A 26,206-nucleotide genomic window follows, 5' to 3' on the forward strand; every position below is an offset into this window, starting at 1 on the left:
CTCAATTTCTTAAGCTGAAGCTCACAAGCTTTCAAATTTTACTTACAACTTTCTTAAACTTATTCTCTGCTCTTTCTTTTTATTTATATTCCTCTCAGTTTAAACTGAGCTGAGGTCTCCAAAGAGACCTTGTATATGCCTTCAAGGAGGAGGCATTGTGATGAAGTGGTCGAGGAGTTCTATGGATTTCCATACTCTTTACCCTCTTTACCAGTAAGCTGTATGTCTTGTATGCTAATGCTTCCTCTATTCCCCTCTGATCTTTGGTTTACCCCTCTGTAAAATGGGGACAATTGAAATAATAACTATACGCTCCCTCAAAGGAGCGTTTTGAAGATTACATAGGATAATAGATGCAAAGCAACAAGTAAAGAGCCTAACACTACTAGTTGAGGCTTAATAAATGCTGCTCCTTATACCACTTGCCATATTGAGTTCATACTTCCCCTAGAAGTACCAATGAATTGCCCAAGGTCACAGTGAAATATATGTTCTGTTGATTACAAAGACAAAACATGAAGGGAGATCATGTAGCATTCGTGGTCAGGAGCAAGGGCTTTAGCTTCAGCTGGTCTGGAACAGGCTCTAATGCTGCTTTTTTCCAGCTGTGAGACCGTGGACAGATTAGTCTTCCTGAGCCTTGGGTTCTGATGTGTAACATATGCCAAGTAATCCTGTTCTGATAGGGTATTGGGGCGGGGGGGGGGGTGGTTAGATGAGCTAATGCATGCCAGTAACTAAAATAATTCCAATAACTCTTGATAAATGTTATTTATTTTTATTTTAATTGAAAAATAAGTCTTTTCAGTTTAGTAAATGGCAATGAAGAGTTTTTAAATCAAACTATTAATTTTAAAAAAGTATTTTTACCATTTTTCTAGATTCCACATATATACGTTAATATACGATATTTGTTTTTCTCTTTCTGACTTACTTCACTCTGTATGACAGACTCTAAGTCCATCCACGTCTCTACAAGTGACCCAATTTCGTTCCTTTTTATGGCTGAGTAATATTCCATTGTATATATGAAAAATGGTACAGAAGAACCTATTTGCTGGGCAGCAATAGAGATGCAGACGTAGAGAATGGCAGTGTGGACACGGCGGTGGGGGGATGAATTGGGAGATTGGGATTGACGTATGTGAACTGCCAGGTGTAAAACAGATAGCTAGTGGGAACCTGCTATATAGCACAGCGAGCTCAGCTTGGTGCTCTGTGGTGACCTAGATGGGTGGGATGGGGCGGGGGGTAGGAGAGAGGTCCAAGAGGGAGGGGATATATGTATACATATAGCTGATTCACTTTGTTGTACAGCAGAAACTAACACAACATTGTAAAGCAACTATACCCCAATTTTTTAAAAAAGGCATTTTTAGCTGACTTTATTTTTGGCATTTCAAGTGTTATTTAAGAATTTAATGGGTATTACTTAAATACTTGTTTTTTATTTCTCCAAAATACTGTCTTTTGTCCATTACTAAGCAACAAAATCAAAGATTCTAAGGAATCCCATTTATTGTTAAACCTTAGAATTACTGTTTTCTGAATTCTGAGGAACAAAACAGAATCCAAGCGATTCTAGTAACTCCTAACATGTTCATGCCCTTTTCACAACTGTATCCAAACAATGTCATTTGTAGGAGGTACTATTTTCTTGCCTTTAGTATATTTACCTGAAGAAATATACTGTACATGTTTGTATACTTAGATGTCTATTGGGATATTTTTAGGTATGCATGTGTTAAAATATGGTATAATATCATACAGTACTTTACTGATAGAAAGTGTCTTCCTTCTTAAATCACTTCTCTTTGATTATTGCTTATATTTCTTACTCAGTCACCCAAATTTAAAATCTCTCTCTTCTTCCCTCCCTTATCAACATAGGCTTTTTCTTCTAGTTCTGTGAGTTATAATTCCCAAATATTTTCAAATCCCTTTACCTTCATTGGTCTCACTACTGCTCCTTCAGTTCAGGACCTCTTTATGTCTCCTCTGCCCTACTGCAGTGGCCTCTGACTGGCCCTTATTCCCTCTGGACTCTTCTTCCTCCAATCCAACCTCCGTGGGGCTCTCTGGCCTTGAGAGTTTGTGAAATTCAGGAGTTCTACTTATGACAGCTCTCCTGATTCAAAATCATCCCTGACTCCCTGTGTTCAAACTCTTTGACATGGATTACGTATATACACAGTGACTTCTGCTCTAACTTCCCCTCCTAGATGCCTTTAATATTCTAGCCATATCGCACTACTAGAAGCTCCAAAAATATACCCTGCCTTGCTCCAAGCCATGTTCTCTGCCGGAAATACTGGCAAACTTTTACTCATTCTTTAGCTCTTAGTTACAAATATCACTTTCTCCATGAAGCCTTTCTATAACTTTTCTCCTCCTTCTAGTCAGAGAAAATTCGTGGCTTTTCCTCTGTGTTTTGAAAGTAATTTGCATATACCTCTACCAGAAGTCTAATTATATTTTAATTGTTTATGTGTCTTTTCTGCTAGGATGAGCATTATGATATCAGAAATAGCACCTTATTCTTTTTTGTACACCCAGTTCTTATCATACAGTACCTAGTCAATAAATATTTGAGGGATAAATGAATAACAAGCGAATAAATGAACAACAGAAAATTGACAACGAACCTGTATATACATATAGATCCATCAAGGATAATGTGATCAGGCCTATACTCTAAATTGTCTGTTTCTTCTTGTTGTTAGATGCAGACGAAAGAAGATTCTAAACATTTAATTTTCCAAATTAAGTATATCAACATTAAATAATGTAAAGACAATACAAAAAAGTGGAGAAAGTCTAAGCTTTGGCATTATCAAAGCTGGATTTGGGCTCTAGCTTTACCAAGTAATAACTAGGAAATTTGGAACAGGCTGCATAATTTTTCTAAGGGTGGGTTTTTTTGCATCTGTGTAAAGAAAATAATAATATTTATATTTACCTCACCATGTGGCCATGAGAATCAAGTAAGATGAATAGATGGAAATGTTCTGTAAGCTATTAAATACTATTAAAATATTAATTTAATATTTTAGTAGGTTTAAACTTAGAGTCACAAACTCTGATGTTCCAAAATACAACTCTTAAAATCTATTTATAACCTATATCAAAGTGTCTCACAAAAGTTCTCAGTTGGTACTTGTTAAATTTATATTTTCTTGACAAATTTACCAAGTCACTTTTTATCTAAAACAGTATATTCTTCTTCTTCTTTTTCATGCTGCTGCTACTGCTGGTACGTGTGTGTGTGTGTGTGTGTGTGTGACATCCTGGGGGAGGGGTACCTATCCCCCATGGCCCCCTCTTCTGCTCTCTGGCCTCTACTGAAGTTTTCGACCTCTGGGTCAACCCAGTCCACACTACAGCTGCCCTTAACATTTCTGTATACCCCACCTGGACCATCGATCACTCAGGTGTCTGTATTTTATGTTCTTATCTCACCTCCCCATCTCTTTATATACATCTGTCCCTTCAGCACTTCATGCTCACCTCAGAAACATTTAGTTTAGAAACTTTCAGGTATCACTGGGATACAAAGAACTCTATGAGGTGGTCCTTGGGCCCATGTCTGTAGAAACCTCCCTGGGCTGTTGCCCAGATACCAATTGTGGATCTGAGGTGTTTTAAGAGGCTTGTAGACTTCCAGGGTTATATTTTGGGAAGAGAAGAACAAGCCCTGAAGAGATGCCATCAGAGCCATTTGGATATTTCTGTCACACTCACCCTGAGGTTTTAATACTAATGGTGAGCCAATCATTGGGCACCCACCGTATCCATACTCTAGTTCCATTCACTTTGAATCATTTTCTCTTCCTGTATGGTGAAATGGGTGTTTCTTTTGGGGTCAGAAGTCAGATATTAAGTCCGCAAGCACTTGTTTGTACTCTGTGGCTGATAGTCACAATCTGTGCCATTTTTTTTTCTAGCTTGATCTTTGATACTTAATGTCCAGCTTTTGAAATTCCAAGAAAAACCTCTGTCTCAACAAGTGTTTGGATTTCCGCCTATTGTTCCAGATAAGGACTTAAATACTCTATTTTGAAATTCAAGGCTGAACAATAACTTCTTTGTTCTTAGCTGTGTTCATCCTCTCTCTCTGCAGTGAAGATCACCGGCTCCACAGTTTAAGGGACACAAGAGGGTAGGAATAAAATGTAGGAATGAACATTATCCATGAAATATATCCAAATATATGGTCTTATTATTAGTTTCTGCGATTTAGAGATTCTATTGTTTTTTAAGATTATATCCTAAAATTTCCCCTAAAAAGATAGGTAACAAATTTGATTGTTTATTCTGTATGTTCCATATCCTGAGTATAAATTGAAGACAAAAGCTATGCTTAAGTGTCTTTATCTACAAACAAGGGCTAATATCTCATTAATCTTTGTGAGTATTAAATGTGATAATGTAAATAGAGCACCCAGTAAATTCCTAGCATATATAGGTGCTCAATAAAGTTATGTTGTATTCTTCCATCATTCTTAACAGAGTTGGTTGGCAATCAGAATCAGCAAAGTCTAATAATATTAACAATAAATGCAACAGCTAACAATTATTGCTTTATCAGCCATGAACTTTTGCAACCTTTGCAGAAGCCTAAAAATATATACTATTCTGCACAAAGGGAGCCTATTGTATTCCAAAAATGTCAGCAACAATGGGGATTGGAAAGCCTTTTTTAGAAATCCCTGACTCAACAAGTGACACACTAATATAAAATTGACTAGAATGTCAGGTGAATACATGTCTTTGGAACATTAAGGAGGTAGTAGAAGTATATACATGTTCCAGGTTTCTTATGTGATGGTGTGTCCAATTAATCCTGACAATGCCAACCATGACCTAGTTGCATCTGGTCACAGATTTGCTGTTCAGCTAACCATGTCCAGTTCTAGCCAGTTTATTAGCCCAGGCTTAATATTACATTTAAGCTACAGATATCAAAAATGCGTAAAGTGACAACAAGGTCCTACTGTATAGCACAAGGAACTATAATCAATATTCTGTGATAAAACATAATGAAAAGAATATGAAAAAGAATATACATGTATAATGGAATCACTTTGCTGCACAGCAGAAATGAATACAACATTGTAAATCAACTATACTTCAATAAAATAAAACAAATACATACAGTGTATGACCTTTGTAGAAAGTCTCTGAATTCTGTTAGTTTCACAGAGATGTAAGAATTGAAAGAAAATAAATCTGAAAACAATTTTTAATATATAAGATGCTATAAAATATCATTGATAAACATTTATTAATATTGTTACTTTAAGAAGTGGTGGTTAGAAAGTATAGCTATTTTGCTTAAATACAGGAAATCTTAGCCATACATTAATTGAAGTTTAATTTTTGTTAGATGAGGATGATAATGATTACTTGAAATGGGAAAGTAAACTCTAGGCAATCCTATGAAAATAGCAGGGTACAATCACTGATCACTGATTCTGGATAGTGTACCAGAGGAAGATGTTGTACCCAGCAGTTTATAGGGGTTCATTTGCTTTACTCCTTGAAACTTTCCAAAGATTGCCTCAAAATAAACAGGCAGAAATAAAACGTTCGATAATCAGTGCTCCAAAAATGAGTTGTTCAATTACCGTGAAAGAGCTTCCACTTCACATACATTTGGTTCCATTTGTTCACACCAGTTTCTAATATTGTTGGGAATGCTTTATGTTGCCACTTCATAAAAAGGGTGGGGAGTAAGGAGCTATTTGGCCGAATAGTGGTTCCTCATAGATGTCAAGAGGAAAAATCTCTCTGCCTAGCAAGCATCAATTATACATGCTTTGAAGCAAAGCCATATGATCCTCAAATAATCTCCCTATAGAAAAGCATAATAAAAATAATAGCTTCCATGATGGATTTACATTCTATGCACATTTATAAATCTGATCTTTAGTATTTTGACAACTCCCTCTGATTCCACAATTTTTCATAACCCAATATCACCAAGATAAATATTTCTTTTTCTGTACTATCTGCAAATTCATCAGAAATCTAATCTGTGATTCAGGATTGATGATCAAGTGGGTAATTAACTGTCCATTTCTTCATCTAATTAGAATAAACAGGAATCAGATCAACCAAAAAATGGGCATTTTAAAATTCTTATTAGTAAAACATTAGCAAATTTGACACATCTGTCTGTATAATAGCTCTTTAAGGCAGATCTACCATTTTACCTTAGTTATACAAAAACTTTTCTCATCTCTCTCACTATTTTCATTCCTCCATTTATTTCCTTTTGAATTTTTTTCTCCTTCTTGCCCTGTAAACACTTATTAAAAATTATATTAATCTAATTATGTTCCGTACATGCAAGGCACTATGTGAAGTGCTGGGGATGGACTTAATTCCTACCATTAAACGCCTTATAGTCTAGAGGGGAATAAAGGAAATTACTTTGTGCCACAGGCTACAATACGGTAGTGTAGGTTATCTTGCCTATCTCATATTCTTTTTCCTCTTTCCGGTCCCTTCCACACACAGACACACACACACACACACACACACACATCCCTTATCCCTTTAGTCTGTAAAAAGGAGCAGATGTTCCAATTTAATAAAAGTTTTAAATGAAATTAAATCATGATTTAAAATCTGCTGATTCAAAAGAACATAAGGACATCACCTGAAAGGGATCAAGAATGAAAAATTCACAGAGATTGTATGTTATCCCTAACAAAAGAATAAAAAGGAAAAAAAATAGAAGAGAGAGCGCAATTTTTTTTTTTTTGCTCAAGAAAAGCTGACTTTTTGGAAGCACTTGAACATTTTCATAACTTTTGAGCTTTAGGTCATTTATAAAGTACCTAATGCTAGCCAAGTGCCCATGTAAATTTTCTATCTGGAGGGCGAAGATTGCCTGATTTGAGGTCAGGACTAAATTTATGGCAGTGTTTCCTCTACTAAGATTTTGGCTAAAGCATAACTGATCATTTAGGGGGCACTGTGGAAATTTAAGAACTTATATTGGGAGTAGAAAGGGCAAGCGTCTTACTTTTAGATTTATTTATAACAGCTAATATTTTCATGTATCAGGAATACTTTTGTAAATGTCTGACATATTTAAGCTTCGCAACATCTCTGGGAGAAGGGAAATTTTATCTTCTTAATTTTACAAATAAGGAAAACATAAGACATGATTGAAAAGGATGAGTGATTTTTCTCAAGGTCTTAAGAGACAGAGCTAGGATCCAAACCTAGAAATCCTGACATTTAAATGCTACCTTTTAATGCCTCATAAAAGTTTTAGTTTTTTTATTTTTACATAAATATTTCTAATTAATACATTCTTTTATTTTGTATACAGTTTTTTCAAAGAATCCATTTTTTCAGTGAATTAAATTTGACTTTGCAGTATGTAGCATTGAAGGGAGGGTGAGTAATGGAGCATATAAAATTAAAATTCTGTATTTAGAAATTTGATTATTCTTGGAATAATTGAGAAAGGAATCACATTCTATTATAAGCAAATTAATTAAAAAATAATGTAAGTTCATGAAAAACCCACAGTAGAATCCAAGTGGTTTTAATAATAATAAAACCATATTTGAACATCTAACACATGCTTTGTACTTTTTTTTATACTGTTTTGCTTTTAAAACCAATTCACATGTGGTTATAGCAATATTTCACATTTATTTTTAAGCAAATAGATATTCAATAAATATTCTTTGATTTAAAAAAATATACTGACAGTTTAAGATATCAGCAAGAGTCTTGGGTGTGTGAAATATACTATAAAAGATTTTTAAAAATTAAATACCTACTTGTTTTTATATGTCCTTTCTTTGTGAAACCAAACTGCAACAATATCTAAGGACATTTTTTTAAACTTTCACAACACAACAGTTCTCATTTCTCCTGTAGCCTTCTTTTCTTTACCTTTTTGGTGTACACATTTCACATTTGAAACCATAGATGTTCACCTCTTCTCGTTTAAACATGACTTGCTAAGCTGGTGTTCAGAGAACAGGCTTTGTAGTCAGATGAACCTGAGCTGAGCTTAAATCCTTGTTCTGCTCTTTCCCAGCTGTGGAAACAGAGGCTGGGAACTTCTTACAGCTGTGAACCCACAAACTGATCCTAATTCCTTAACACAACCTATCCACAGGCAACATCTTCAGTCCCTTTGCCACTCATTAGCTGGGTGACCTTGGGAAATTGTCTTAATTTCTCTGCAGTCTAATTTTTTCCTTGTAAAATGGGGATAACAATACTTACTGTTGAGAATTATGATGGCTACATGAAATAATCTATAAAGTGTCTAGTACAGTGAACTCAGCAAGTGGTAGGAGTTATTAAAATGTGTAATTCTTATTGTCTGTATAACGTTCTATGAAGTTGATAAACTACATAACTAGCCTTCTCCTGAAGGTCAGGCAGGCTCTGCAGACATTTTTCCTATTATCAATAATGTCCAAATTACATTTTTGTATATATACCTCTTTATCCCCTGACTTACTAAACACATTGGAATAATCTATTAGAAGTAAAATTCTTGTATGATTGATTGTAAACAGTTGTATGCCTCTTTATGCATACCATGAAATTATTTTCCAAAAGGATTATAGTAGTAGTGTTTGTGCTTACTGTGACCAATTTTATTTGGCAAGCATTCCAGAATATAAATAGTAACATAAGTGCAATTGTACTCTCTTCCTCAAAGTCACCCCAGGAAGGCTCTGTTCCGATGCTAACAGTTCTATTATGGCTCCTAACGGTTCTAAAATGCCTTTGGAATTACTTTTATAACATGTTCCTCAGAGCTTGGTGTTGAGTTCTCCCTTTTCTTAGCTTCCTGTGTCTTATTCGTTGCTAAGTCCTGTCCATACTCTATTTGTACAGACTTTCATGCTCACCTGTGATTTTCTCTTCTTGTTATCAATGCCTTAGTCCAGATGCTCAAAATCTCTGGCCTGAAATATTCCAGTGGTATTTTAACTGGTGTCTCTGCCACCCATATTTTAGCCCTCTGAGTCATAGTCTCTGGTGCCAACAGGTATCTTTTCAAAACCTAGATCTGGTCAAATCCTGCATTTACTTTCCATTCCTTATGTTGCTTCTCTCCTCAATGCTTTTGCTACCCATATACCTGGCTAACGCCTACTCAACCTGGAGGAAGTGTTACCTAAACGATCCTAAAGCGTGAAAAGGAGTCATATCATTCCCTTTTAATATCAACATAAGTAGAAGATGATGTCACTGTACATAAAAAGAGTTTTGTAAAAATGATTGTTGTCACTTTTTGAGTATTTACCATATATCAGGCACTCTTTTAAACATGTCCCATGAATTAATTCATTTAAACCTCACAACTGTCTTAGGAAAGAGGTACTATCATAGTGTCCATTTTGCCAATGAAGAAAGTAAAGCACAAGAAAGTTGACTAACTTACCAAGGTCTACAGCTGGTAATGAATAGTGCTGGATTTCAAATCTGGGAAGTCTGGCTTTTGACCACTACTGGACCAAAAGCTGCCTGGTAATTCATATTTTTATTTTTCAATGGAAATTACTCCACTGCAACTGCTACCCTTACAACATTATTTTCCTTACCTTAGTTTTCTTGCTCTAATGGTGCAATAGGCACTACCACACATAGTCAAGTTTAACTTGTGCTGGTTTTACTCCATGTCAAGTGTGGTGAAATGAGGTATCACGTTACTCATTCCAACAGCAATTAACTCTGCCAGATGGCACTTTAATAATATATTTGGTATATTAGGAAATCTGTACAAATATCCCATCATTTGCCCCTTTTGAAAATATTTAACTACAATTATGCCATTTAAGTTTCCAGTAAATTTTCTTTAACTTGCTCAGCTTTTAAAATAAAGCACATATTTTTACTTAAAATATATATTTAATAATATATTCAGTAAGTGATTGCCTACTCAGGCTATTAAACTGTCTCGCCTACTCAGGCTATTAAACTGTCTCATACAGAGTAGATTATGTAATTTAATTACCTTTTACTTGACTCTTCTAAGTAATTATCCTCAATTACACATAACTGAACAATGATACCTATGGGTCTGTGTCTATAGGAGAAGGACTATCCAGGTACTTTAAGGCAAAGACTTTTTGTTTTCTGTTCTGAGACAAGTCCTTCTTCATAATAAGAGCACTTCATTTGTGTCAAGCATGATTCTAACTACTTTATTAGGATTACTGTCTTTACTCTTCACAACCCTAGTGTTAGTATAATTTCTGGATTAAAAAAAAAAAAAAAACAGAGAGATTAAGTAACTTGCTCAAGACCACATAGCATATTATATGGTGAAAACAGAACAAAAACTCAGGCCATTTGATTCTAGAGCCCTTACTGTTAACCACTGGAGATAAAACCATGGATGAAAATGATAGGATCTATTAAAGTGTCTCAGAAAGATAACCTGTTTCATAACTAAATGGTGGCTATACATACATTTTCAGCTTTAACTGGAACAAACCTTCTTCTTTCATCCCAAATGAATAGGAAGTCAGTCTTTTGGATTTGTGGGGAAATTTGTTACCAGGTTTAGCTAAAAGCTGAACCACTTATATTCTCATTTTCTTGTTTGTTTGTTTGGAAAGATCCACTAGAGAAGCAAAGAGTTTTCTTTTTTTTTTGTGAAATATAGTTGATTTACAAGTTGTGTTAGTTTTGGGTGTACAGCAGAGTGATTCAGTTATATATATATATATATATATATATATATATATAAAGAATTAAAAGAATTAATATATATATATTCTTTCAATGATGTAGTAGAGAGTGACTAGCCAAAGACGAAGGCTGTTGAAAAGCAAGAAGGAAAGAAATCTAATTGTGAGTCATTGAAAGGTAGAGAGATGCTTTCTCCACTGAAAATAGAAGGAAACAAGGGTGCAAGTTTATATAGGTTTGGTGGTGTGAAGAATATTAGTCTTCCCCAGTCCGTGTGGCTGTTTCTCCTGATAGATTTGGGGAAGTCAGTTGGAGTAGTGTCTTTTTCTCATTTGGAATTACAACTTATTTGAAAATTTTTTCCTCATACTTATTTTGGTAACAGAAAGGGAGTTCACCCACAGATGCATCTTTGGATTCAGTTGTGGTGCGTGTGGTTAGACTGTGAGCAGCGTTCCCTCTCTCATTGGTGTAAGGGCTACGCAGGATCTACACAGAGCTAGTTATAGCGTGTTGATTGGGAACAACAGTCTGGTATCAGTCTTGTGTGTTGGTGGGGCAGGCAGATTAATTTCAGAAATTATTTAAATTTTCATTGACTATCTTATAAAACTGAAAAATAAAACCCAATAAATACTACTGTTATCTTTTATCAGTCTTACTATGAGAGGATGTGTTCCTGATTCAGTATTACCGATAATTCCTTATACTCGGTCAGTGTTTCCCAATTTGCTTTTACAAACATTATTTCATTTAATCTTCACAAAACTCTGTGGAGTTGGTACTATCAGAGTTTCCCAGCCAGGACTTGAATCCAGGGCTTTAACTTGCAAACCAAGGTTCTTTCTACTGTATATTCATTAATTTATTATTTTATTCATGCAACAAATATGTATTGAGTAATTATTGTGTACCAGGCCTATTCCAAGAACTCAGGGTAAAGCACTGAACAAAATAGTCAAAAATCCCTGTCCTCAAGGGGCTTATACTCTAGCTGGGGAGGAGGAGGAGGGAAATAGGTGATATGTGATGAGTAAAAACTAAGTAATTTATAGAGTATATTGAAAATAATATGTATTTCAAGATCAGTTACTGATGACCTTGTTAATTAATTAATTCATATCCAGATGTATTTTCTTAAGCAGGACATGCTGCATATTTAATTTTGATTTCAAAATACAGATGTAGAGGCTTAATACATAATTGTGAATGAATAAATGAAAGAATGAATGGAGTAGAGACATGAAGGTCATTAGATTTAGGGAAAAGGTCTGGAATTTCTATACTGATTGTGGCTTAACTGATCCATTTATTTATTTATTTGACAAATATATTTTGAGTACATACTGTGTGCCCTAAAGGTAAATATCAATAAAGAAATGCAGGGTGTCGAATGTTAACAGTTTTGTGGAAAAGACAAAACAAAACCGAGGCCAGCATTATAATTCTATGACTGGGAAAATACATGATGATATGAGAGAGGAAAGTAGTCATCAAACCTAGACACAGAAAGACAGGAGAACTGCTGGGTGGAAATGACATTTACATCTTGGGAAGAGAAGAGGAAGACACTGGAGAGAGACAGTCATAGATTAAAAAATAAATAATTTTTAAAGTTTAAAACTAAAAATAATTTTCTGTACAAAGGTCCAGAGACTACAAAGAGTATAACTGATTTTCTAAACTAAAGGGTTTGAGTTCTCGGAGTCTTTAGAAGGGAGAATAACTTACTGCCTTTCCCACCTCCTCTAGCCTTTGTCTCCTTTCACCATATACTATAAATAAAAATGTTCCTTAAATTAGACTGGTTCCAATAGGTGTAATTTAAATAATAGATCTTCAAGATTTAATTTGAATCACAGCATCAAGCCAGGTGTCTCCAGCATCTAGGAAAATGCCTGACCCATAATAAATGCTCAATATTGTTGTTGACTGAAGTAAGTTTATGGACTTGAAACCTCCAAGTGGCCGGGTTTTAGAAGGAGTGTGGGATGATACTAAGAGATGTCTGAGGGACAGTCTGCTAGACTGACTAACCTATTTCTGATGATGTCCATTTACCTCTAACTTCAACATAAACTACTAGGATATTAATTCAAACAATATCACATATTAACATACAGCTATATGGTCACTTTCTTTGTAGTTTGCACCTTTGAAAATACTTTTGTGACTCAGTGATATCATTTAAATCACAGTCATAGAAATAGGGAGAGAATAAGCAAGGAAGACTTGACAGAAAAAAAAATCACTATAGAATATTCTATGAGGGTGAGGGACTGTTCCCATCCACCAAATGGAATTTTTCTGTGTGAGGTAAATTGATTTAAGGAGCAAAATTCTGTTAATGTATCACTTGAATAGATTTAAATCCAAATGTGTTGTCCCTTCTACTAATGCATACCCGGAAAGATGCATTTGGTCACAGTTAACTAAATTGTAGCTAAAAAGTTAAAAAACAAAGTGTGAGTTCTTCCTACTCTGTTTCTATTGAGTGTCAGGTTACTAAACTTCATTTACCTGCTATCCAGAGACTAAACATTCAGGAATATAATCTATGGGGAATCTCAGGGAGCATGTTTTGATCCAGTTTAAATAAATTAAAATATGTAGTGATGGCAATATCTTAAGCAAACACAGTACAATTCTGGGCTGGTAATCCTTGTAAAGGCATTCTTGAACAGTAAGTTGGTGTATGGTTGACATGGGGGCAGGCTCATTGTTATTGTCAGAATTTATGAGATATTTCCTTGCATTAGAATTTTTTCCTAAGAATTTTCCAAAAGCCAGGTTTAGATTTTTGAGGCACAGGCTATGCTTCCCTAGGGTAAAGTCCCTCTGTCTCCATTGAACAACTGATCTTTTTCTAGCAAGCAATGTGAATAATGATGCTTAACATGGTAAGAATAACCATGATAACCAATATTATACTTTGTAATTAGAAAATACCTTTTACATATATTGACATTCATAGCTATCTTGTAAGGTAGATGTGATTATCACCATATAGTAAATAAAGAAAATAGAAGCCCATTGGGGGTAGAGCAAATAAGAAACAACCAAGGAAACTTACCAAGAATTAGGAAATGGCAGACTCCAGCTGAAAGCAAGTCTTCTGTTCCCATTATGTGTCTTCCCACTACATTGTGAAATGTTTAAGTCAGGCCCAGGATACATACTCTCTTAGTCAGAGTTCTGCATAGAAACAGAACCAATGGGATATATATGTATCATCTATATCTATATCAACACACATACACACACACACACACACATACACACAGAGTTTTTTTAAGGAATTGGGGAATTGGCTCACATGATTCTGGTTTGATGACTCCCAAATCACATGGGGCAGGCCAGCAAGCTGGAGACTCACAGAAGTTTCAGTTTCAGTCCAAAGGGAGTTTCTGGCAGAATTCACTCTTGCTTTGTGTGTGTGTGTGTGTGTGTGTGTGTGTGTATGTGTGGCAGGGAGGTGCAGGGAGAGGGGAAGGAAGGTCAGTCTTTTTCTATTAAGGTCTTCAACTATTGAAAGAGGTCTGTCCACATTACAGAAGGTAATCTGCTTCTTCAAAGTCTACCAGTTTAAATGTTAATCTCATCCAAAAAAACACCTTCACAGAAACATCCAGAATGATGTTTGACCAAATATCTGGGCACTGTAGCCCAGACACGTTCACACATAAAATTAACCATAACACATACCAAGGTGTTTCTAGCCAAAATGCACAAAGGGATATTGGACAAAATTAGTTAAGTCATGGATACCATTAGCAAAGTCAGTGATCCAACATTCTACAGATTTCACATTCCAGGTATTTCTACTGAACATTATTAACTTTGGTCCCATTTGAGCCTTTTGGTCTCTTTCTTTTATATACATGTTCTTCAGACTTTTCAGAGTCACCATGGATTTCATATATTTTGTCCACGCGGTTTTCTTACCTGACTTGACATGGCAAATGAAGCATAGTAATTGCCTCAAATGTGCCTCAAGCTCTAGGAAGAATCTCTACAGGGAAAGTATAAAAAGGAAAAACAGTGTGCATTACTCATCTCCTACATTTAGCTAATGTGTACCACATAAGGGTGAAGTAGAAATGATCTCAGTATACAAATGAAGAATCAAAGGACCAGAGAGGGTAAGTAATAGGCCTAGGATCACACAAATAAAATGGAGTACAGATGGTGTTCACATCAACTTCTTTTTGGTATACCTGTTTTTTTCATTTTGCTACATTTACCAAGGATTCTTTTAGGTACTTGAGGAAGCAGACAGGCAGCTTTCTTGATCATTTATCTTGTTACAGTGCTTCTTTACTCTGTGAGCATATATGCAGGCTAAATATTCACTGGGAACTTCCATACATTGCTTGGGACCTTCTAGTCTCAAGAAATAATTTATGTAAATTATAACAGGAAACTAGACCTAATATAGGATGAGCTCCAGTCCTTACATTCTAAGCCATGTCATAAGTTGTCAGGTTTTTTTTTTTTTAAACGCAGTACAATAAAACTATAACAAGACCTTTAATTATATAAGCTTTGGGAAATAATATTCCATTCATCAGAAAGTCACATTTGATAAACCAGAAACAACATAATATAAATGAAAAGTAGTGGGTGTAGGAGCCTGGAGTTTTTTAGCCTTGGACCCTTCATTTACTTGATTGTGGGATGGCAGCAGACATGACTAGTTATCTACTTGACTTCCGGTCCCTTTTTCTTGCTTGCTGGCAGAACCCTAATTTTATTTGGATAGCTCTCTCCCCCACAAGTCTCAGGAAAGGATGTATCTATTTCCAGCTGCAGGGTAAATCATGATTGGTCTAGCCCGATCGTGGCCATTCCAATCCTTTGCCAGTGGTTGGTTTAGACCCAGTTCTGGCCAATGAAACATGAAAGGAGGTTTGCAAAAGTTTCCTCACTCCTAAGAAAATACAGACAAATTAAACTGCTCCTTTTGTTCCTATGAATATTTTCTTATTTATATTATACCTGAAACCAATGCATTTATATTTGACCACAAAATTAGCCAGTCTTAGAATGAATCTGATTCAGGAGTTGGCAGAATAGGGAGGGAAGCTCCCCAGTTCCATGGTGACCCTTTTGAGACACAGATCAGACTAAGTCTAGAGCCACTCTACCACTATACTTTACCTCATATGTCAAGCTAAAACAATATTTTTTATTGTGTAAGCCAGGTTTTCTATTACCTTCAGCCAAATACATCTAAATGATACAATTTACTTTCAATGAAGAAAAAGCAGCACCTTATTTGTGGTGATTCTATGAGCCTTGTTTTTTTTCTGGGTTTTTATTTTTGTTTTTGCGGCTTTTTATGCATATTAGAAAAATTAAAATTTAGCAAGAATAAAATAAAATAAAACAACCTACTCCAAGTTGAAAAAATAATGCCCCCAAAATTTCAGCACTAAAACTCATGTGGACAAGTCATTTCACCTCTCTGGGGTTTGATTTCCTTAACTGTCAATGGAAATGGTAATAAATATACTACACAGAGATTTAATATAATAGTGGATGTAAAGTAGTATAGTGCAGGACATCTTAGAAGCTCTAAAGGTTAATTCTCAATAAATGTTTATTGGTTATTGGTGCTATTTATTTCTACTGTAACTATTTTTGTTTCAAAAATCTTATTATAAGCTTAGTTACCTACTTTCATTTCCTACAGAAAACAAAATTAAGACATACATAGACTGTAGCATATTTCTCATTGCATCTTTATACAATCCTTAAAAGCTCACAAAGATTACAGATGTACTTCAAATTACATTGGTTAAAAAGTAGCAAAACCCAAGACTTCTGTGTTTTTGGTGCTCTCTTTCATACAACATAGCAGACTTCTCAGAAGTAACAGGACTGAAGAAGGGAACTGGCTGCTAAACACTTGCAAAGTGTATAACAAAGTAAAAATTAGAAATATGGTCATGGAGGAAGAGGTAGATGAGCTCCACAAAGTGACTGCAAGGACCAAGTTTAGAACTGTAAGGCAAGCAAAAATACACATCTGAACTCAACTTAGGGAACTTAGAAAAGCACATACATGATGTTTAGAAAAGGTCATATTCAGTATATTCTGTTAATTTAAAAAGTAAAATGTACAATGTGATATTCTACATGTGCTACTTAGTATCTTTTAGTTAAAGCTACTAGTAGCAAATTACTGTGAACTAATACCATATAAAGTATTACTGAATTATGTAAAGGGTCTACTGAAATGGCATCATCAACAAGTAACAGAAATATAAAACCATGAATTTTACATTTGCCTTCAGTAATAAATTGATATTATAGTACAGAGGACAATACATTGAACTAAGTACAAATTTCAGTTTAGCTCATTCAATAACTTTTGTGACCATGAGCAAGTATGTGTCTTGGTTTCACATATAAGGTGAAGTCATTGGAATGGGGGAATAGTCTTCTTCTTTCTGTAGAATTCCATGACTATAATCATTTTTAAAGACTTTTTTAGAAGTAATACAGGTATTTACATTTATAGAAAAATTACAAGACGTTACAGGGTGTTCCCATATACCCCCATGCCAACTTTCCCCTTTATTATCTTACATTAGTATGGTACATTTGTCACCATTAGTTAGCAAATATTGATGCATTGTTATTCATTAGAGTCCATACTTTATTCATGTTTTCTTAGTTTTTACCTACTGTCCTTTTCTGTCTCTATCATCCAGGATATGACATTGCATTCAGTCATCATGTCTCCCTGGGCTCCTCTTGACTGTGTTAGTCTTTCAGATTTTCCTTGTTTTTGATGACCTTAACAGTTTTGAGGCATACTGATCAGATATTTTTTAGAATATCCCTCTATTGAGACTTGTGTTATGTTTTACTTATGATTAGACTGGGGCTGTAGGATTTGGGGAGGAAGAACACAGTGATAAAGTGACAATAGTGACACATGGATGTTTATTTTATACTTTGGGTTATAATCCAATACAACTTTATTTTATTGCTCAAATTGTTCCAGTTTTAACCATTATTAATGCTCTATTATTTGATTTCTGAGTTCCTTTGACACACACCCATAGTTTTGTATCACTTCCTTACTTTGTGGTGCTACAAAATGCTCCTGGCTCATCTTGTATATTTCCTGTCCCAGTCTTAGAATCAGCCATCTCTCCAAGGAGCTCTGGAATCTTTTATTAAAGAATGGTTTTAGAAACCAAAATCAAGGCACTAGGTGTGTTATTGCTACTGGGGTGTCATTGCCTCCAGACCCCTCAGCTGACAGAACAAGAAAATATATGTGTGCATACTAACCTGTGTATATATATGCCCCAAAATATTTCTATATGTAACTCTCTGTATCTATGTAAAGCCAAACATGAGTTCATTCTCTCTCCAACTCTAATCCAATACCACCTGGATCATTCTACCCGCCTCTTCTTATTTCTCTATAACCACCTATCCCAACAGTAAGAACCTACTTTCCACCTTTTGCTATCCATTTGCTTAGTTGTTCAGTCCCACTATATATGTATAGTGGTTTCAGAACTGTTAAATCATTTTCTTGTGGGAAACAACTTATCAGCTAGAGAACATTACTTATGTGCAGTTATTTTTGCCTTTAGCGGACTCCTTTCATTTAGAGTTACTTAGGTTAACAGCCTTTTCCCCTGCCAATATAGTAATTTTTAGCATAACAGCATAATCTTCAAATTGTTAAAGATAATACTTTTTAAACAAATAATATATAAAACTTTTGCCAGATCAACAAGAAAAAATAAAAACATCATGTAATGCTCCAAACTTTTCCTAATTTCTTCTTTTTCATTTATTAACAAGAATAAGGTGAATATATATTTATTTGAGGCCCAAATGATATTCAAATTTAAAAATCGTTAATCAAATTTTTCTTCTTCACCTTTAGAAGAAGCTGCTGCTTTTTTTTTTTTTTTTTTTCTTTTCAAGAAGCTGCTGCTTTTGGTAGCTGTATAATTTTGTAAAGGTACTTATACCGGTTCACACATATACTTTCTTTGCAGTTTTATGATTAAAAAACATTACTTTTAAGAAAACTTTGAAGTATCTAACCCCAATAATGTATAAAACATTTTCATTTTTTTTCATCTTTTTTCAAAAAGAATCTTAAGGAGATAGATGGGCAAATTTTGTCAGTTTTACTTTGCAAATAAAGAAATTGAGATTTAGTTAGTCCCATGTCCATATGACTTTAAAATTCCCGAGCAAGGAACAGAACCCAGATCTTCTATCTCCCTGTTTGGTTATAATTTTGACAGCATTTTTTTTTTGCCATCTCCAAATAGATTCACTCTAATACATTTGTTTTTACATTTTCATAATTACTTGATAATACTAATGACAAAAGCAATATTTCTAATCAGCAGTGCAAGATTGACCATAATGCTTAATGATTAGAATACGGTACACAAAGTAAACTACAAGAGAGTAAATGTTCTTTGAAATAGACCAGTGATTCTTAAAAGTGGCATATAGCTAGATGTTATGATACATATTTTATTATATATCTGAATTTTACAAAGCCTGAAAATGGAAAATTTCAAATGAAATGGATTTTGGTAAAGTAAATTAAAATTAATTTTTATATTATTGAATTTCTTTACTATTTTTACCCCCTTGTTCTATTGTATTATATTAGTTTCCTAGGACTACTATAACAAATTACGGCAAACTGGGTGACTTAAAACAACAGAAACATATTCTGTCATAGTTTTGGAAACCAGAAGTCTGAAATCAAGGGGTTAGCAGGGTTGATTCCTTCTGGAGGCTCAGAGGGAAAAATCAGTCTGTCCCATGCCTCTCTTCTAGATTCTGATCACTTAAACTTAGGCAGCCCTTAGCAATCTTTGGTTTATACATGCATCACTCCAATATCTAATGGAAACAGATTTTTAAGCAAAAAATAAGTAGAAATTTTGGCTTCATTTATTGCTTTTTTAGGTCCTAGGGGCTAGATGTTTTGTATCATACAACTCTAAAATCCTTTTATTCTTATGTAGTGTGTCTTTAATAATCTCCAAATTTCTGATTATGTTTATATTTAAATTTATTGTATATTCTTTGGGATACCAGAATGTGGATGACAAGTTAGGAAGAATAGTAACCAGTCTCTCTGTAGTTGTTCTGCTTGTGCCTTTTTCTTCCTGTATCCTTATTAGTTTGATTTAACTTTCAAAAATTTGGTTAGAAAATAAATGAATCACTTTTCAAACATATGAACAGTATAAAATTTTTTATTTATTTACATCAGCTTTATAAATTGCTTTTTTTTTTTTTTTTTTTGCCTTATCAAGTTCTTGAATATTTTAAGATTTTTTCTTTTCCTATTCTTTGGACCTGGGGAGAAAAAGTGTATATCTGAGACTTTTTTAGAAGACAAATTATGACTTCCATGTTGCTATTTCTAGGGTTTTACATAGGTAGATATGCTATTTTCAAATTCAAAGTCTAAAATTCCAAGCCCCTCAAAAATTATATGGTTTACTAATTTTATTTTATTTAGTAGTCATTCCAGATTTGATCCTAGGCCACAGAGCTAAATACCACAATTTTATTTTTGCCCTTCAAAACAAAATCATTTTTCATTTTAAATAAGTGTCTATAAAAAATAATGGGATATTTTGTATTGGCCCTTTAGAATAATTTACAACTTGAAAAATCCCCAAATAATCCTCGCTATTAGTGAGAGGCAGATGAGTTACAGAAGTCCTCCATTAAGATTAAGATGCTATTTGGAACTAGAAAAATATTAACTCATTAATACCTTAACTTGATATAGTGATTTGGTTTACTGGATTAGCTCTAGCAGAGAGCAGGACCCCAAGAGAATAATATGCATGATAGATTAGGTTTTGGTGAAGGACTATGATGTCTTAACATCACTTTTTATTGTTTTATGGGCTTTGTTGTAATTATTTTATCAGCAGATGTGAATCTACCAACATTTTTATCACAGTCCCCTGGGTTTGCTGGCATTAGGTGAGGTAACATGTATTAGGGTGGCTCTGAGAAACTTTCTGCCATGGTAGGGTTAGAGAGATAAAATAATACAAATTAAATAGTATCTACTCTGTAAAAGAAAATTAAACTATTTACTACTCACGGTGTTATGCCAATGAGGTAAAAAGACACATCATGTATATGTAAGAAAAATATTAAAAATCAGTCATTCAGTAAATGTGTGAGAGCCATCTGGTTTTGACATATGGCATTCCATTGGATATTAGAGTGATTGTTTGGCTAGGCAGATATCTTCTCACCTTACTGAAGATGATTGTCCTGACAGAACTGGACTGTTCTATTAAATATATAGAATGCATTCAACAAAGCTATTGACAACTTGCTTTGTGCAAGGCAGTTGACTATATGCTGTAGAGGATGCCAGAAATAATAGGACAAAATGTCTTCTTTAGAAGTCATTAGGTCTATTAGGGGGATGGAATGTGTATACGGATAATTGCAATTGAGATACGTGGTTTAGTTGCCATATAACTGTAGTTCCATTTAGATAGGGACATCAATTGGTCCCTGACTCTAGGTACTGGAGGACAGTTCCTAGAAAAGGTTATATCTGATGTGGGTCTTGAAAGATGAAAAGGATTTCAATAGTCTAAGATAAGGTAAAGATGTGGTATGGAAAAACACACATAACAAGTAGGAGCACATGAGTTCTTCTTATTTATTTATTTAGAATGAAAATTGACTTTGCTAGAACATAGGGCTCATTGAGAATTACGGCTGGAAAAATAAGTGTGCCAAGATGTAGGATGTAGAGAATGATCCCAGTGCTAAGCCAAAAGGCTAGAGTAATAATCCCTAAATATTAAATTGCAAATTAAACTCAAAGTTACTATTTTATCTTATAAAGAATTTTATTTTATTTTTTAAATTTATTTATTTATTTTTGGCTGTGTTGCGTCTTCGTTTCTGTGCGAGGGCTTTCTCCAGTTGCGGCAAGCGGGGGCCACTCTTCATCGCGGTGCGTGGGCCTCTCATTATCGCGGCCTCTCTTGTTGCAGAGCACAGGCTCCAGACGCGCAGGCTCAGTAGTTGTGGCTCACGGGCCTAGTTGCTCCGCGGCATGTGAGATCTTCCCAGACCAGGGCTCGAACCCGTGTCCCCTGCATTGGCAGGCAGATTCTCAACCACTGCGCCACCAGGGAAGCCCAAGAATTTTATTTTTAAAGGGACAAACTACAGTTGCTTTAAAAACTGAAAGATATATATACATATACATATGTGTCTGTATATGTCTCAAACTTTCTGAACTGAATAATTCCCTCTCATGTGGTTGATGGAAAACTTTATATAAAGCAAGTACAAAATACTCTTGGAATTCACACATTTAACATTTGTGATTTTACTGAGGCATTACTTTAAATAGTGTACTTTAGAGCACGTTCAGATCTAGTCACTTATCTAGTTCTTGATCTTAAGAAACCATCAATTCTCTTGTCATGATCTCAAACAGACTTTACAGTTGACCCTTGAACAAGGTGGGTTTGAACTGCACTGGTCCACTTCTATGCTGATATTTTTCAGTAGTAAATACTATAGTACTACACTGTTCGTGGTTGGTTAAATCTGTGGTGTGGAGGAACTCTGGATAAAGAGGGTAGACTATAAATTATAGGCTGATTAACGCCCATGCTGTTCAAGGGTCAACTGTGTTTGAGAAATTAAATACAGCAGTGGTATAAGGGGTTCACAAGCAACTTAGGGTGTATCCTACTCTGAATATCAAGGATTTACTTTACTCAAATATTGTAGTAAGGAGTTTCAAAATCTCCTCCATCCATCTTCAAAAATCATTCACTATCATATCTCTGACTTTAAAAAAATGAAGTTGCCAAAACATAATTAAAACATCCTATTGGTTTCTAATAAAGTAAGTATAATATATATTTTGATTATAATTAAGGTTTTAGGCAGTGTAAGAAATCTACACTATTTTAGTGTTCAATTCTAGCTATTTAGGTTTAAAAGAAAAAAATCAGCCTAAATTTATTAAACGCTTAAGGTAAAACGTCATATTTTCAGAATAGTTTTGAAGAAATGGCCATGGCAGTTTGACCCGGGTATATACTATCTTACAGATTCTCTCTATGAGCAAAGGAGGGAGAAGAGTGTGGGACAATTTCAACAACATCCATCCAACAAAAGCATCATTATATTTGATTGATATTTTTTTGAGTTGTGTTTTTTTTTATTGTTGGAAATGGGAGATTTCAAGAAACACAAATCTAAAAAGGTCCGCTCTTTTTAGTTTCAAAATGAATCAGAGCCTGATAGTTCACTCTGACTGTGCACCTACACTTAGACAAGGTCAAAGCTGGGCTTTCTTTATTCTTTTTTGGAAAAAGATTTGATTTTCTGGTTTTTCACTACAGGAGACAAATTGACATTGGTGATATCCTTCAGAATAAGATGAGGTGACTGAAGAGTTTCAGGTGGTGCATTGATAAGAGTTTGTGTTGGTTTGGGATCCTCAGTCTTTTGTTCATCAGTATGTTTTAGTGCTTTTAATGGAGACCTGGTGATGGGGCTCCTGTCTCATTAGTTGACAAGATTTTGAATGTACTAGCAAGAGTTTCGGAAGGCAAATAAAAGTCATCATTGTCATATCCTAGACATAATTCACTAGTGCTCATTTCAGACTCATTGTTACTTTCTTCTCTTTTAGAATCATTTCTCATTTTATTTTGTCAGAAAGGAGTAACATAATACCAAAATAAGATTGTAAGCATTACTGAAACTGACAGAGCCATCCAAATATTTTTAGGGACAGATTTTTTTGGTTGTTGTTTAATTTTCATTTTTTTCTCCCTCTATACCTTAATACACAATTTGATTTTCTCTTTATGTTACCTTTTCTTTTATCTTTTTCTTTCGTGTGAATCTCTAAGGTTAGGTGTAGTTTGTTCAAATTTAGGCTCGAAAATAACTTCTTTTATGTTAGTAATTCTTTTTAGCTGAATCTGCAAATATAATTCTTTCCAATTAAAAAAATATCCCTGTTTCATGACTTCTTTCAAAGTCATCCATGGTATCAAATTACCAAAATTGTTAAAACTACTCTTCAAACTGCCATGGATGGATGTTCCATAAAGGACATTGTCAGTAGATTATGTCACCTGAACTAGAATATTCAAAATCAAATCTGTCTGTCTTAAGGAGTAGCTGGTATTGGTTCTTCTGTTTATAATGATTCTCCTTGTTCTAAAAAGTCAGCTTCCTGAAGAGAAACTTGAGGTAAACCCTTCACAAATAAGTCCATGGAGTCATCATTACTGTTGGAGTTCATGCTAAAGGGACATACCTACTGGTTTTGAGCAGGTTCTTCTCTTTGTTCTGAAATATATTTTTCTTTCAAAGGAAATAGCTGACATTCAAGGCAGTAACATTCTTTTCTGACCTTAGGATGATATCTTGGGCTTTCTCATTTTGGATTTTTCATTGCCAAAGTCTAACACTAACGTTTTATTATAGTCCAGGTAATTTTTCAACAGTGTTGAAATGCTGGTGATCATTTGGCATGGCCCAACTACAAATGACTTGGCTTTTGCCAATCTCTGCCAAGTTTTTATTCCTTTTCTCTTTTGTTTCTTTGTGTCTTCAAGACTAACTTGAAAGGACTTCAAGGCACATTTCTTTGGCCATCTTCAGCTTTGGCCCCTGCCTCTGCCAGAGCCCTTCTCCTCACATTCCAAGGCTCTGCAAAGCTGTTGGCATGACCCTCAGCCCCAAAGACTGTGGCATCATCTCCTGCCACCTGAGACTTCTGAGACCACAGTTGAAACTCTCTGCTACACTCACCCATCAGCTGTCTGGGGGTGGTCATGTGATGCGATGGCTCTGCCAGGCACTCAGGTAGAGTCCTGCTCTGCCAGGCAGCTTACACAACCCCTTAAAGTAACTTTAAAAATATGACAGAACAGTCACCTTACCACATTCAGTCCCTAACTTAATTTGTTTTCAGTTTCTTCAACAAATTTAGTAAATATTTGTTAAGTGTTTCAACATACTGGACATTTTGTTGGGTGGTAGAGATACAGAAGCAAAAAGACCTGTGAGAACCCTGCCCTCTGAGATCTTATACTCTACCAAATATCTTACCCAAATACCTTTAACATAGGAACTGGAATGTTCCCTAAGTTGCCATATATATCTTTAACTTAATGATACATAGCAGAAAACGTGTTTATGTAGTCTAATGCAACATGATATTTATAAAATTGGTATTTCTCCATAGGAAATATTTCAAGATAATAGGATATTTGACAATTAGCATAGGCAGCATGAAAACATTACGCTTTTTAGTTGGGAAGGGAAAGAACTAGTCTGTAAAATCAGAGAAAGGAGAATGGAGGGAGACCGTGGGCTTCACAATTTGAACTTGAGCCAGCCTTGTTTTCTTACAATTCTTAGAATGTTACTTTTATTCTGTGCATTCATCCCGATAACATGATATTTTATCCTCTGAATATTCAAATCTAACCCACTTCTACATATTCATAAAGATGATTAATTAGACAGAACAATAGTGGAGGATGATTCAATATGTTAATACTTACATTTTTCTATTCTTAGCTGAAGAAAAAATTTTACCATATGAAATCAAAAGGTTAGATAAATTTATGAGTCTATAAAAATTGTGAGTTAATTTTTTTACATTTATACATACAGAGAGAGGGAGACGTTTATACATACAGAGAGAGAAACAGAGACAGAGACAGACAGAGAGAGTAGAAAAACCTAAAACTGTAAGGAAGGAAAAATCAACAATGGTCCCACTACCCAGAAATAAACACTAATAACACTTAACCCTGAAAATACCTCATTAATATAAGTACTGTTACACTTACCATTTTATGGATGAAGAAGTTGAGGTTTACATGGGTTAGGTAACATACAATGGTGCCCAGCTGGTAGGTGACATAGATGTGATTTGAACCTGTCTACTTAACTTCAAAGCCCTGTTTGTAGCCAAAGTGAATAATTGTTCTTGTAAGTTATGATTTCTAATGAGTGATATATGTGTATTTTATTTAACTAATACTCCATTTTTGGATATTCAGGTTGTTTCATAGTTTTTTCTTATATAATGCTACAATAAACACTGAATATAATGCTACAATAAACACTGAACATTCTTGCCTACTGTTTATATAGAATAATATATATAGCAATGAGGACTTGTACCACTGACATTTTACAAACGACCTTCCAGAATTATTTTCCATGGTTTTTTCAAATATACAAAAAAGTAAAAAGAACGTTAATATGAACCCCAATATATCCCATCAGCCAGCTTCAACAGTGATCATTATTTTACTGCTTCTGTTTCATCTATGCTGATATTTATTTTGTTTACTATAATATTGTAAAGAAAATCCATATATCGTTTTACCCATAAGTGCTTCAGTGTGTATCTCTAATAGATAAGAATTGAACTCTGTAATGATTTCCTGTTTTTCTTTTTTTTTTCAGT

The 26,206-nt window shown here is 34.6% G+C and overlaps 1 protein-coding gene and 1 pseudogene across 1 annotated transcript in view; one reads left to right on the forward strand and one right to left on the reverse strand.

The window, feature by feature from the left end:
• The window catches only part of LRRC7 (leucine rich repeat containing 7), a 505,876-nt gene that overhangs the window by 21,159 nt on the left and 458,511 nt on the right, over window positions 1-26,206 (forward strand). The window lies entirely within an intron of this gene.
• LOC118900081 lies at window positions 22,959-24,556 on the reverse strand (annotated as a pseudogene).

The sequence above is a fragment of the Balaenoptera musculus genome, chromosome 1 (assembly GCF_009873245.2).
Source record: "Balaenoptera musculus isolate JJ_BM4_2016_0621 chromosome 1, mBalMus1.pri.v3, whole genome shotgun sequence".
In the NCBI taxonomy this organism is placed as follows: domain Eukaryota; kingdom Metazoa; phylum Chordata; class Mammalia; order Artiodactyla; family Balaenopteridae; genus Balaenoptera; species Balaenoptera musculus.